Genomic DNA, 16,228 nt, shown 5'->3' on the forward strand with positions numbered 1-16,228 from the left:
GTGTTAATACGAGGTAGTTCACCTGAAAAAATACTTACCTACTTTTTTAATTTTTCCCGCCAAAAATTTAATCAGCTGTTCGTGAAACTTGCAAATTGTTACTCGTTTTGTATTCATGTATTGTTTTGTTGATATTTTTCTCTTTGAGAGAGAATCATCTTAAATTAAGTTACTGGAAAGTTTTTGCTCGACTATTTTAAAATTCAAGGTTTTAAATAAATTTACCTGCAAACTTAAATAAAAATAATTCATTTCTCATATGTATGGCCAAAATAGCTCTGTGTAATTTTTAAAATTTTCTTTTTAAAATCCTTTTGGTTTTTTGATTTATAGAAATAGAATTCGTACTTTAATTGGGAAGTGACCGGAAATTTTATTGCTTATTTTGCTTTGTCAGAATAGCATTTCGTTCCTTCTAAATTTGCAGGCCTTCTCTGCAATCTTCCTTTAGTTCCCTAATTTATAGGGCAATTATTTGGTTGGCAGCCCGAAATTATTCAAAAAATTCATATTGAAAATTTAGCAATAAAAATTCAGCCGAAGCAGAAGATGCTTGCACGTGAGAATAGCTGTTGTGGCATTCTTCCTCAATATCATCTTCAAGGATCTCAACTGAAATTGATTCGGAAATGAGAAACAATAAAAATACGGATAGGATTACTATATAGTGCTTCACCGTGCTAACCTACACTATCCTCTACCATTGCTCCCAAATTGAAAGATTTATACCCGCCAAGGATATAGCGCACTTAACTGTAGTACTACCACGCAGATGCACTCGCTTTTTGGAAGAACACACGAAAAGTTTCCGCCAGATGGGTCTTTTTCTTTATGTTTGGCATTCGTTTGAATCGAGGAAGTCGAGTGATTTTCCTTTTCCATCACCTGATGTGCACCAGCTTACGGCTAAGCATTTATGGCCGCAAAATTAATGGAAATAAGGTTCCAACTCGTTTCACATTTCCTGCCTTCTCCAGAATTGGCTCCCTCGGACTAGTATATGTTCCCCAATTTGAAGAAATGGCTGGCGGGCAAAAGATTTTATTCAAACGAGGAGGTGATTGCAGAAATGAATGGTCTTTTGTCAGACTTGGACAAATTCTATTATTCGGAAGGCTACATTCTTACGAGAATTGGAAAACTCGTTAAGAGGAAAGTCGACCTACACACCAATCCCAAACATCGAAAGATGCTTAAATCGAAGCTATGGCGAGTTTAACTTCGAGTTAACACAATTCATGTCAGGTCATGGTTGCTACCAGAAGTACGTGAATATATCGCTTTAGGCTACGAGAGTAGGCAATTGAGTAGTAAAGTCCTTTCTCGACGACCAAAACTAATACTCTACAAGGCTCTCATCATGCTCGCCCTAACGTACGGCGCAGAAGCTTGGACGATGACAATATCCGAGAAGGAGTCCCTTTTAGTGTTTGAGAGAAAGATTCTGCGGAAGATTTTTGGACTTTTGCATGTTGGCTAACACGAGAAAGAAGTGACTGGCGCGTCAGAAACATGCACTGAAGAACGTAGACGTAGACCACGAAACGGACTCTTAAGTCGACTTGACACAAGTATGGTGTTCGGGGGCGAATAGGCTCAAGTAAGTTGGTTTCCTTCTCAAATAAACAAAACTTGCAATTGTGAAGTGCAGCTGTAGGGCCCAGTGCTCAAACCGCCTTTTGACGATTTACTTAACGGTAGTACCGAGATGGGATCGATACTTTGATGCTAGGAGGTTTATTCGGGTTAAAGTTGAGCACTGACAGGGCAAACGCTTTCGATGCTTTCTCCTCGCACAAAAAAAGCGGGTGTAAGCACCAATTATAGACATACTATATATGTATATATATCGTAGTGAAAAAAATTTTGGAGGTGTACTACCTAGCAGACCGTTATACGGCTCTGAGCGAATTTGACAGATATACGGACGTCATTCGTTTTGTGTTTCACTAAGCTAAATCTAAATTTTGTGAAACATAAAACGAATGACGTAGAATCCAAAATTCCCTCAACTTTTTTCAACAATCCTGTTACCTTTCATCCTTGTATATATTTAGTATTTGGCAACTGATTACGAAATAGTCCGGTTGTGCAAGTTCTCAAGTCGCGACTTTCAGTTCTTTTGCAAAAATCTTATCATAAACCAATAATGAAAGATTGATACGTTTCTTCTTATGTGCTATCTTAATTGGGTTGCCATTATTATTTGCATGACCTAAGCTAGTCCGCGGATACTTTGAATCTTATGAAAAGAGCTCAGCTCTGTTAATTTTCGCCTCAATCTTATCCAGCTTATCGGTACTCGCCATCGGCATTATACACAGAATCACACATTTTCTTCATCTGCCGTGAAACGCCTGAGAGGTATGATTCCAATGCACTTGGCGACCAGTATTACATACATTTATCTGTCTTAAAGCCACACTGATAAGAGCGCAATCAGTCTCCGAACAATATACTGCCACACTTTATCGTACATCTAAGGACAGAAGGGCAGGAGGGCAGGAGAAAACATCTCAAATTCTACCTGATTGAGTAACCTTAATTGAGTGCGTGTGGGCACCAGAGTCAATAACTCAATTTAAAACTTAATTGTCTCAACTAAGGTGCTTTCTGAAGAGTCTCGTAGTATTAAATACCATTCAAAATTTAATCTATAATACTGGAAATGTGACCAAAAAGTAATTTCTTACTTAGCAATGGTTACATTGAGTCTCAAAGCTTGGTTTATTTTATAAACCGCACCGTGTGGAAAAAAGTAAAAGCGAAGCTTATAGAAAAAGTGCTATAGAATGCCGGAAGCGGTGCGTAAACGATATGTTGCACGAAATCGAGCAGCCCGCGTGGAGCCTCGGCTGCCACACATACTTATGTATGTGGATTGGTGATTTCACTCTATGATGTTGCGCACTTGCTGATTTCTAGTTTCTGTTCGATAAGGAATTTCCGTTACAGAAAGTGTGCCTCTAGGCGGAGGTTAAATAGCTGGAAGTCGACTAAAGGCAGCTGTGGAATTCGCGACACTATTTTCATGTAAGATAACAGCTTTTGCTTTTTCTCTATTTTTATTATAAAACCACATACATACATACATACATACATGTTTTTATATAGTACAAGTACACACAAATTAGTGTCGGAAAACTATCGATAGTCTGCTCATTAGTTTGGTGCGATGGTCTAGTTTTTACAGACCTTTCAATGCAAATATGATGACTAAAGATAATTAAATAAATTTAGCAAAACAAAAATTGTTTAAAAATTCCTTCTTGTACACCGAAAAGTCAAGCGAAATGGAATTCGAAAGGAGCATTACGCGCATAACTCAGAATGCAGTTGCAGAATGGTCTACAGGAAGGTCTGGTACACACTTGTGACAATTAGTCTCAAAATTACCTAAAGCGAAAACTTATTTTCCGAAAAAATGAGCTAAAAACTTAAAATATCGTGCATGTTCTTAAAAAAAGAAAAGATCGGCAAATTTTTTAGGTGCAACGTTTGCCAAAATAAAGCCCAAGCAATTGACCTATGTATCGATACATGTTTTAGAGCGTCTTCTTCTTGATTGGCGGCCGTTTTCTCTCGTACTAACCGGCGGCAGTTGGAAACACCAAGTGAAATCAAGTTCTTCTCCACCTGATCTCTCCAACGGAACCACCAGCTGGTGCCGCATTGAGTTCTTTCAGAGCCGGAGCGTTTGTATCCATGCGGACTACATGTCCAAGCCAATATAGCCGCTGGATCTTTATTCGCTGCGCTATGTCTATGTCGTCATAAAGCTCATACAACTCATTGTTCTATCGCGTGCTATACTCGTCGTAGCCAACTTGAAAGGTTCAAAAATCTTACGCAGAATCTTTCTCTCAAACACTCCAAGGGACGCCTCACCGAATATTGTCACCTTTACAGATTATTACACCCAAAATAAGCCATAAGACAACTGAATTTTCATTTCGACATAATATTTTTTTAAGTTTTGTATCTTTGAATAAATCTGGATTATATAAAACCATACAGTTTGCCCATCACAAAAATGTGACCCTGCTCTATACCAAATAATATCTGCTAGTGTTAAAAATATTACTTTTATAATGATTGGCAAAACAAATAAATTTGTAGCTGGTCTGCGTAAATCACCTTAGTCAAGTTCGCTAATACTATGAAATGAGTAAGTGTTGCATAAAGTTCTAGTAGGGAAAGTGAGCACCCCGTAACAGAGATGAATAATCAACTTCTGCTTTAATTTCACTAAAAACAAAGGGTAATAAGAGTAAGTACCTTCTACTCTCGAGAGCTTTTGAAATTAATTAACATCAAACAGGAAGGCATAGGATTTGAGAATTTGAACGACCTGAGAGCACCTTCTGTACAAGTTCAAATGCAATCTCAATTCCAAATTGGTCGCAAGGGACCGAGATAAATATTGTATGTAAAGGGTGTTAATGTTAGGGTGCCAGTGTTAATGCTGACCATCAATTATCGATTCGTCGCCGTTCGCAGCAATTGGGCCCCTGTTACTCAACAACGTGGAAAATTTTGCGAAAGGATTTAGGTGTGGAGCCTTTCAAAATACAGCAGATGCAAGAATTTAAGCCGAACGACCTAAAGCAACACAGAATTTTTGGCGAATGGGCTCTTGGAAAGTTGGCCGAAGGTCCACTTTTTATCGAAAAATTGTGTTCAGCGACGAAGCTTATTTTTGGATCAATGGAAGAAGAATTGCAAGAGCTACCAATGTATCCAGAAAAGGTATCATTGGACCGTACTTCTTCAAAGATGCTGCGAATCATAACGTAACTGTGAATGGTGAGCGCTACCGTGAATGATATTCAACTTTTTTTTGCCCAAAATGCAAGAGCTTGACTTGCATGACATGCGGTCTAGAAACAATTGTGAAACCCTGTTATGGTCAATATGAATAACGAGTATTTGATTAGGGTTATTGCAGCTAATGAAAGTTTTATTGAATGATTTTGTAGACATAAAATAAGTTAGGTTAGGTTAGCCAGGTCAAGACACTCGGTGGCCCTAAGGCCCATTGCGATATCTGTCTGGGTAGTAACTACAAAAAAATCTTCATCCAGGCTCTCTTTCTGACGTGTGGAGGTTATAAGTTGCTGATAGTCTCCACTACTTTCGTTATGAAGTGGATGGAACTTCGAAAGTGTGCGGTAATGCCATGAGCATTACCGTCTTGTCTGTTTATGATATGGTCCTGAGTCGTTCACTCAAGCGCCAGTAATTGTCATCGATGCGTCTGAGTCGACCTCGTTTGGAACACTGTTTCTGTTGGCTGTCTTCCAAGGATCGTGGCTAACTCCTCGTGTTCTCTTGTGAATATTAGATAGTGGAAGAGTACGTGTCGGGCGACTTCAAACTTTTCTGGGCAGGTAGAACGAGGGATGGAATCTATGCAGATAATACTGGAAGCAGCCGTGCCCACGTAGCAACTGAGAGAAGAAGTAATTCACTTCTCCGTGTCTTCGTCATAACAACATTGCAAGATTATGGATGAGCTCGTGTGTCCAGCGACCTTGAGAAGAAAGATCCCATCTTCGCTGCCATTCATTAAGTGACACAATTTGCTGTTTCAGCTTTTGGTCCCTTGTTGGTTTTGCACCTTGCTTTGGATAGACACGGTTTAGTTCACGTGCTCGGATATTCAGGGGCTTGGAATCAAATGGGAACTGCATATAACACTCCATCCTGTCACAGTAAATAGAAGCCTAATCCTGCACCTTGGGCTCCCACAATGTTCGCCAGCAATCGTGTTAGAGCATTTGTAACTACGGCGTCTTTCGTGCTGACTAACCATTCTACTGGCTAGGGTGCCAACCGTGCACTCATTGAAGTCTCATTAAATTTTGTTCAAAATAAAAGCTAATTAGAGTGACTCTCAAATTTTCCTGAAATATCATATGCACCCTGTACTTGCCATGACCGCTAATAAAAAGTGAGCAATGAGAAATAAATTATCGATAGTGTTGGACAACTTTCGATAGTGATGTCAAAATAAAACTATCGATACTGTCGATAGGATCATCACTAATATAAATACATACATATATATGTACATAAATATATGAAAACGCCTAAGTATGTCCTACATAAGAACTCGGAAGTACATACATACACACACATGCATGTTGATTGAGTGTAAAAGTGTATATTTGATAAATATATTTATCAATAGCTATAAATATTTTAAAATACCTACTTACATATACATATGCATTTTTTCCAAAAAACCCTTTGAAGGTCTTTAGTTTTCGCTTTCTGCCTACTTTAGTACGAAAGTTCAAGTATTTTTAGATATTTGTATAACTTTTCGTCACCGGAAACCGTAAATTTGTGTGTGCGCTTTTTTCATAAAATCTAACTGCCAAGCTTCCTTGTGAATAATTTTATCAAATTTAAAAATTTTTTTATGTCGCGTTATTATTGACTATTAATATTTATAACTAAACACGTTTATGTTTGTAACAAAATATTTGCGGAAATGAGTAAAAAAAAAATGCTTAATTAAATGCCTGAGTTTTACGCTCGTCATTCGAAAAAGTTGCTTTAATTTGGTAAACGATTATATCGGAGGCCATTGCGCCATAGAACCTGATATCGCACAAGCAACATAAACAAAAGAACATATCCATAATTATATGCAGAAGGAACAGCGCGTCCACTGCACGAGTCACAAACATTTGTACATTTTTCTGAATACAACAAATGCCTCGTGAGTCGCCACCGGATCTGCCCTAGTGGCATTGCAAAAACAAAATGTAAGCAATACAAAATTTAAAATATCTATAGATCATACATACATACATACATACACATATGTATATGTAGCATGCACGACTGTCTCACAGATCCTATACCATTGACGAAAATAACAACGAGATAACTGTGCTTATGCTTGCTACATAGAAAAGATGATACCCCTGCTGCCTACTACCAGGCACGAAGAGTCACACTCAAGACAAATTGCAGCCTCTTAGCTTCTTGGGCAAACATATTATAGTAAAGGTATTATTTGATATACATAAATGTTTTGACTATATTTGGTCTCGTCATAAGTTCTGTTACAAGTTATTGTAAATGCGATAAAGATATGAAATTACAATACTTTTTTAAAGAAGTTAGTTTTATTTAATCATGTAAATACTGAAAAAAATTGTAATTTTCAGTCGAAGTGGTCACCATTTGCTTTTACACAAGCCTTCAAACGATTAGGCCATTCAACTATTGCAGCACTCATGGTTTCCATGGATATTGACTTCGCTGCGGGAACCAAAAATTGTTTGAGACTCTCCAAATTTCTGTGAGGCCTTCAACAGGCCCTACTCTCCAATTCTGACCACAAACTTCAGTCCAATGAATTCGGATTTGGACTTCCAGACGGCCAATGTTCTGCGTCTATGAACCCAGGAATATTGTTCTTTAGCCACTGCTGGGTGGTTTTTGCCTTATGGGTTTTAGCGGAATCTTGTTGGAAGAACCAACGCTGTCCATTGAAAAGAGTCCGGTTCAACTGCCTCGCCCCGCCTTATAAGATATCTTCTTGTTAGACTTTTGTCCCGGTCTTAGCGCCTTTTTTGCACAAATTATGTAACGCCTTTACAAGCCACTCCCCACCAAATCATTACGGATGCTGGATGGTAGCCACGCTGAACCCTCGGAACAATATTTTTTGCGTCTTCAGAAGTTTTAGCATGGATTTTGTCGTTTTGCTTATGAAAAACTTCTGCACCTGTGAACATTTCTTGGTCTGTGAAAATAATATTCTCATGGCGGTTGACCGCAAGTCAGCGAAGAAGCTGCTTGCATCTGTCAAGTCTAAAGATAACCAGTAGTTGTCAAAATATGATCAGTTGAGTGGTGGCAGGCTTTCATGTGGAGATCATCTCTAATTAGTCTTGACATGAATCTGGTCGATACATTCATTTCCCTGGACTTGATTTTCTGCTTTCAAAGGGGATTTCTGCGAATTCCTTCTCGAATGGCTTTTATGGCTGCACTGGTTCGAATCACGCGAGGACGGAAAGAACGATTGATTGTGCGGTAAACAAACATTCTCGAAATATTAAGTTTTTTCAGCAATCACTGCAATGCGATTTTCCTTAGCTCCCCACTCCATTGTTAACAAGCGAAATTTGCCACGAAACGGAGTATAATTTATGAGTAGACAATTCATACGCAAAGAATTTTTAAAAATTGAAATATGAAAACGGGTAACATGAAATATTTTTATATGACTATCAGCCTACAACTTGTAAAAATAAAAACGAAACATATTTTTAACAGTTGGCGCCGTTTCGCGTTCGATTAAATAAAAAATAGAAACCAAATATAACTTCGTTCTACGAAAAGACCTCTTTGTATAGGGTATTTGCTTAAGAGCTTGAGAACTTAAAATGATAAAAACAAAACAGAAATATTGTTGGAATGAATTTGTTGTATTATAATTTGGTAGACATTTTCGTGGCATTTATTTTTTGAATGTAATATCCGGGATATGTTCGGCGCATCTATGAGTTATATAGTCCATTTGGTCAGTCTCAATCTCAAATGTGCCCAAACAACAAAAGTGAAACGCAAACGATGACAATTTTCTTAATTAATTCTTGCACGAGCTTGGTTTTATAGGCACACAAGCCAAGATTTTTACGTACAATAAAATTTTCCACGTAGTTGAAGGGCAACGACCAACAAGTTGTGAACGACGACGAATCGACATTTCAACATTTTCTTCAACACTTCGCTCTAAGAACTTCGCGAACAGATTTCTTTTCTCAATGTAAATTTCCACGATAGTTCTCATGCACCCGGTAAAAATTAGCATGCATGGTACAGGACGGCGCAAAATTAATTACCCCATCGGAAGACTTTTAATTTTTGCAAATGGGGTCGTACATCAATCAAACCTGACACTTGTGAAATAGACAGCTGCAGTAGACAAACAGACAAGCAATGGCGCGCCTAAAGATCAAAATTAAGATTTCCATCAATCAAAATCATTTCTTTTTTATTTCGTAAAAAAGTTATTAAAAAAATGATATACCTATATATATATGTATAATTGGCGCGTTCACCCTTTTTTGGGTGTTTCGCCGAGCCCCTCCTCGTATTTGTGGCGTGCGCCTTGATGTTGTTCCACAATATGGAGAGACCTACTGATTCAAGCCGTCTCCGAACGACAGATATTTTTTATGAGGAGCTTTTTCATGGCAGAAATACACTCGGAGGTCTGCCATTGCGACCTGGAGAGGGGCGACCGCTATTAGAAAAAACGTTTTCTTCATTTTTGGTGTTTCACCGAGATTTGAACCTACGCTCTGAATTCCCAATGACAGTCACGGATCAACGCATTCGGCTACGGCAGTCGCTCTACATTAACTACGAAAAATTAAAATTTTTGATTTTACATAATCTGACTCAGAGTTATAAAGTGAAGTAAAACTGGATATCTTTATTGAACTAAGACTCACGTTTTATACACTGCATGAGGTCAGGCTGTGTTTTCCGAAGCCAGTTGTGTCTTACGGCGTTCCAAAATAAGGGTGAAGAAAAGGAAAATTCGGTACAACCTTTGATACACCACTAATAGGCAGCCCAAAAAATTGTTGACTTATGGGCCCAATTATATTTTCGAATGCCCAGCAAATTTTGCTACGTGCTTCCAGCGATTCCGTTCTGGCAGATCAATCATCGAAAATGTTGATAAAACCTTGGAAATGGTTAAGCCGAATAACTAGATGAGCACCAGGATCACCATTGCCTAGGAATTGAACATTAGATAGCAAGGTTTTTGGCAAGCTAATTATACAAATTTAGTTTCTTTATCGAAGTGCCATAGGTAATTATGACAAAAAGCTAAGGCGAATGATTTCTTTTTTTCTTTCAATCGCCATCTAGAAATGTCCTTGTAGGTCGCCAAGTGAGGACTGGGTGCAAGTCTTCTGCGAACGCCCGATGTACTTAGACATTAGCGATCTTGTGGGTGTGAGGATTAGGTGGACCGATGGACGGTGTGATGTAGGTGGTGCTGTCTCTAGCCATCGAACTGTTAGGGCAGTATGCGGGTGAAGTTTTTAGTCGGCAAAGCTATTTTTAGGCGTTCAGCTGATTAGTTTTAGTTTGTGCCTATGTGCTGTTGCGGCATTTGGGATATGGCCACCAGTCCAGAGCTGTATGGAGGCTCAACTGGTAGTAGTCTTGGCTACGAAGTATAATCGGAGACTTAAATCTGGTACCTCGGGGAACAGGAGCTCTCGGAGCTTGAGGTAGGCCCTTCGGGGAGTCTCGTGATGGTTGTGGTTTAACACCCAAATGCGGGTAAAGCCTTTTTGGGTCGCTGTAAAGTTGGATTCCAACCGTGCGCCGGACCCATAGTACGGCAGAGGTTTAGATAGGCCCCGAACCCCACCAAGGGGGTTCCATTCCGCACTGCCAATTGGTACCTTGAAATGCTTTGCATTGATTTGATCCGTTGTGCTTTTGAGCACCGTGGTGTCGGGCCGTCGTCCTGGGGTACTCACGTTAAAAACATCGGACGCTGTTTAATAGCTTTGTCGTACATTTTCCTCATTTTAACAATAAAGAGGTGAAAACGGAGCAACCCTGCTCCACTCACACCTTCTTCCAAGTATTTATTATGAGCATTCTATTGCGGGCATAACTCGCACACACGTTCGATTACGGCCAACACTTATACCAGCAAAAATACCATATTATATTAGTTGTTTAAGTTGCAACATGAAGGGTATATAAACTCGGAACTTGAAAAATGTATGTGTGTTTGCTCAGAGCTAAAAGATATTGTTTTTTTACATATGTATGTATGTACACACACACATGCATTTATTTTTTAATGATGCATTTCATTGATGAATCACAATTTCATATACATATGTACATGGATTTACATACAAAAACACAAACTCAAAATGCAAGTTTTATGAATGAACAAGTAAAGAGGCTTCTAAGTTTGGTTGAAAACGAATTTTATATACCAGGCGCAGGTTTTAGCGAATTGTCGCAGTTATAGTCGAATGTTGATCAGCATCAAATATTATTTGGGGTATTCTCCCAGTTATTGTAATATTTTGATTAAAAAATGAACTCTACTCGTTTTATACAAGCAAGCAAGCTACGCTGCGTGACCGACGTAGCTGAATGGATTGGTGCGTGACTACCATTCAGAGAGCGTAGGTTCGAATCTCTGTGAAACACTAAAATAAAGAAAAAGTGCGTGTAGCGTAGTACACATAACAGAGGTGAAACTTTCAAGGCAGACAAAGAAAGGCGGAGAGACCCGAGCGAGAATGATAGAGAGAGAGAGAGAGAAAGAATATATAACTAAATAAATTCACAACATTTGAAGAGAATACAAATAGACAAACTTTACAAAAAACGGAGAAGGGTCGACCGGTGTAGGTAAACACCGGACACAAACCGTGGCAACAACGCGCACTACTCCGAGCGATTATCACCCGCACAAACGTAGCGATTCCAGGACCGCAGCAACGGCACAAATTACCGGAAGGCAATACCAATAAATCCGACGCCGCCGGAATGGATAGCACTTTATAGTACGTACAAGCACTAGCCAAGAAACGGAAATAAGCGCCAAAAAGTAGGCACAAAAAAAAAAAAACGCCAAAAAAATTGGGACCAAAAAACGCCTCAAACAGTAGGCACCAAAAATAGGAACTCAGGAAATAGGAAGAACTCAGGAAAAATAGACTAACGTGTATCTAAGATATATATAAGGTATATCTCTCTCTCTCCTTTTCCTCTACGTTACATTTTTTTCTCTCTCGCGGAACGAAAATGCCCAAAACGTTGCTTGGCCTTGAAATTTTACTCTCCATTCTCGCTTGTTCATCGACGCCTAAGAAGTTTCACTTCAAAAGTTTTTTCTAATAGTGGTCGCTACTCGGCAGACAATGGCCAACCTCCGAGTGTATTTCTGCTATGAAAAAGCTCCTCATAAAAATATCTGCCGTTCGGAGTCGGCTTGAAACTGTAGGCCCCTCCATTTATGGAACAACATCAAGACGCACTCCACTTAGACTAAATTTCTTCGATTCTGTTTCAAGGTGATGCGCAACTAGGTCTTGCGTTTCTTTTCCAAGCTCTCGACAACATCATTGTAATGCCAGCCGGCATTCATGTGACATACGTCCAACAACTTGGCAGTATTTGTGATCACATAATGTGAGGATGCGCATCTCAATTGGTACGCAGACACGAGGACGCTTGTAGTATGTTGGTGGAATACCATGAAAAACACGCAGGCGGGCAAATGCAGCTTTGTATAAGATGTGTGATGGGGCACCGGAATGATGTTGACCACGAGCATTTACGTTACAGCGTTTACACAGCCTTACAGGTCATTGGTCACTTGCACACTTAACCTTCCTTTAACTTTAAATCCCATCTGCAGAAGCTGTCTTGGAACTCACGAAATAAATCTGACTCAAAGAAAAAAAAACACAAAACATCAAATGAGAACAGTGGTAGTAAAAAGGCATACAAAGCTCCTAATAAGGATTACTTCAACAGACATACTCAACCACTTAAACAACAACAACGCTTTTATTTTGCTTCTGTAGAAGTGTCCTGCGAAGTTCAACTCTTCACAACGAACAACAGCTGCTTTACCACCTTGCAGCAGGTATTTGGCAACCATGAAGGCCAAATGGCCAACCAGATGGCCACGAGAATCATTAACAACGGTTCTAGTAGATAAACTAGCCATATTAAAGAACCGCACGGAAATTGATAGCGACTCACATTGTTTTTAACACCGAATAGGCAGTGCTACTCTTGCGTCTCTAACATTCTGATTTTTAATAAAATGGCCGTTAATGGACGATGACCGTGGTTAGTTAATTGTAAACTGAAACATAGCCTGTGCCATTATTAATTGAGCACTAAGTCTCCCTGAGATATTTGAATTATTACTCGAGTTATTTTTGACACAGGCGGCCGGATAGATGAACTTTTACAGAATACTTTTACTTTTAATACAGTATACTTGGCGTTTACACCCTTTTTGTGTGCTTGGCCGAGCTCCTCATCTTATTTGTGGAGTGTGCCTTGATGTTTTCCATAACTGGAGTGATCTCCAGCTTTATGTCGCCTCTAAACGGCAGTTGCCCTTTCATGCGTAACATTTTCAGGGCAGAAATACACTTGGAGGCTTGCCATTGTCTGTCAAGAACTCTGCTGTAAAAATTAAAAATAACCTCCACTGCATACTTGACAAAAATTGATACTTCTTAAAATCCCTACAAAATAGTTGATTAAAAGTTAGCTTGCAGGGAACCAACTGTTCTGAGCACAAAGTTGAAAAACCTGAACGCACCAGTGCGCACTGGTATAAGAAGTAATTGGAAACCCCGTCACATGGATTTGTTTGCACTTGTTTGCCAGTCAATTAAAAACACATTTAAATATAATATTTTTAGCTATGATATGCCACAGAATAAATTAAAAGACTAGGATGTTAGAGAGGAAGCGGAACTGCACTTACTTGTTACTTTGATAATAAAGAGGGAATACATAGTTTTGCGTAATTCATAAATATGTCATTTTGCTGAACTATTTAATTAGGAGAAACACAATTGTGTTCTATATATATTTGGGTTTTGATAACTTTTTGTTATTATATTTATCAGTTGAATTCGCTCACAAATTTACTGTGCTATGCACTGAGTATTCATCCATAAATTAGTGCGTGTAAAATTGGAGTAAAAATTCGTTACTTATCGTAGGTACGGCATTTTCTAAATTTTTTAAATGCCTTACTACACGTGATACTTAGTAGATATTAAATTTATATTTTCTCCTTCTGTTCTTGGGATTGTAATATGTTGTATGTATGATTTTGGATGTAGTTTTCTATATTTTGTGATCTCTGTTTTCTAGTTTCGAGGGGAAAATCTGCACCGAAGCTTACACCTCTGTCTTCACTGACGGTTCCAAAATGGAATCGGGAGTCGGAGCAGGGGTTTTGTCTAAATCAGACAAATTATCTTCTTCTTATTCTTTTATTACAGGTTTTCACCTGTTTTGCTTCACACAATTACATTGTTATTGTCCTTCCGCTGATGTCGAAATTCAGCTTTCGCGCCATCTCTTTGGTGGTCTTCCAGGTCCGCGCTTTCCATATGGTATATAGTCCCTCGCAATTCGGACAATTCTGTCGTCACTAGCTCTAGCATACATCTCTCTCTGACTTCCTTAATAATGTCGCGGTTACTGGATATTTCTTTCCCCAATTTATCTATCTTCTTTTAACTGCCGAACACTGCTAGTGTTCTTCAAGCAGAAGTCTTTGCGATCCTGCAGGCATGCAAAATGCTCAGGGAACGCGGGAGCAAGGGAGATATTAAAATTTTCTCCGATTAAGGCTCTGACGACGCAATGGTGCAGAACGAAATTAGTAAACTCATTCCTCTAATCTGGGTACCAGGACATAGGAACATAGAGGAAAATGAAATTGCTGATGAGCTTGCCAGGAAGAGGACTCAAAGACCACCTACCCGGTCATCGGCATCCCCCTGACAGTTGTTGAAGGGGTACTGCACAAATTATTTCTCAGGAAAGCACATATAAGATGGTGCTCCATTTCTTCGTATGCTATTTCGAAAACCCTTTGGCCCCAGTACAACGTACGGAGAACTCAGAAAGTTCTTTGGACTTCTCACCATCCAATATTCAAACTCGTAGATGTGTTTACCGGTCACTGAACGATCGGCGCACACGAGGAAAAGCTAGGGTTACCATTTAACCCCCATTGCAGAAGCTGTGGGGACTTTTCAGAGAAGGAGACTGTTGAGCACTTTCTCTATAAATGTCCGGCTTTCGCAGCTAGACGATTGAGGTCACTGCGTGCTCCTTTCTTTGACAGCCTGGGGCAGTGCGTCAACCTAAACCCAATCAATCTCCTCCATTATATCAACAGCTCTGGCTGGCTGTAGATATCTGCCTGTTGGAGGTTTCACAATGGTATCAAAACGGCGCTTTAGTGCTACTTGAGGAGTGCCCAAAAGAGTATGATAGGATGGGTACGAGTATATGCTATTTATTTATGGTTTTGTTGGGATTTTTGGAATTTATGATTTTCTATTATTATTTCTTTAACAATGCGCGCCAGTCGTTTGTTTCGCGTGTTAACCAGCGCCAGCTGGAAACACCAAGTGAAGCCAAGTCCTTTTCCACCTGATCTTTCCAACGCAGAAGAGGCCTTCCTCTTCCTTTGCTAACACCAGGTGGTACCGCTTCGAATACCTTCAAAGTCGTAGTGTTTATGTTCATTCCAAAGACATAACCTAGCCAGTAAAGCCGCTGGATCTTTATTTGCTGCGCTATGTCTATGTTGTGGGGGCTCTATGCCCCCGAGCGGAGTGAACAAGGATATAAAAAAAGCAAACAATGTGAACTTTCTGTCAAAAAAATATCGGGAATTGTTCATTTAAAAAGCGCGGGTTACACAACCAAATATGTCTAAATTTGTTTTGCTGGATTGTTGGTACAACTGTCCTCTATAGTGTCGCAGAGTTGGAGTCAGAGTTTGATTTGTTAATTACAAAACAAAAACAAGGCATTTAATTATATCAGTCAACCGTAGGTGTGCTCTGCGATTTTCACTCTGGATAAAAATGTCGAACAAAGAATTTGTCCTCAATTTCGTGTTTAGAAAGAGATTTTGCATGCCGAGTCCTTGAAAATGTTGCAGAAAGCCTATGGCATTATTAAAAGACTTTTGCAGAGGGTCGAGGGCCGAGAAGTCGTGGAAGATTTGCTCCGATCTGGTCGCCTATCAGCGTCTTCAACGGATGAAACCGTCGACACAGTCAAGGAAATGGTGCTGGGAAACCATCATTTAAGTTTGAGGGAGGTACCTCGTGATCTTAGCGTGTCTCACGAATCAATTCGCAACATTTTACACCATCAATTGGGCACGAGACGCGTAGCTGCTCGACTCGTTACAATTCATCGGAAGAAGGTGGCAGAAGTCATGTTTGAGCAAGTGAATTCGGACCCAACCATAACCCAACTCCAGCGCATAATAACAGGTGATGAGACGTTGGTATATGAGTCTGTCATCAGGCGGCTGTATGGCGCTATCCACATGAGCCGAAACCCAAAACACCATGTCAAAGTCGGTCAAAAGTGGAAGTTATGCTACTCGTTTTTTGATTATCATGGTGTTGTGCAC

General features: G+C 39.5%; 1 pseudogene; it reads right to left on the reverse strand.

The window, feature by feature from the left end:
- Positions 1–12,067: 12,067 nt before the first annotated feature.
- Positions 12,068–12,760, reverse strand: LOC128854797 (60S ribosomal protein L13a-like; annotated as a pseudogene).
- Positions 12,761–16,228: the final 3,468 nt, after the last annotated feature.

The sequence above is a fragment of the Anastrepha ludens genome, chromosome 2 (genome assembly GCF_028408465.1).
Source record: "Anastrepha ludens isolate Willacy chromosome 2, idAnaLude1.1, whole genome shotgun sequence".
NCBI classification, from domain to species: domain Eukaryota; kingdom Metazoa; phylum Arthropoda; class Insecta; order Diptera; family Tephritidae; genus Anastrepha; species Anastrepha ludens.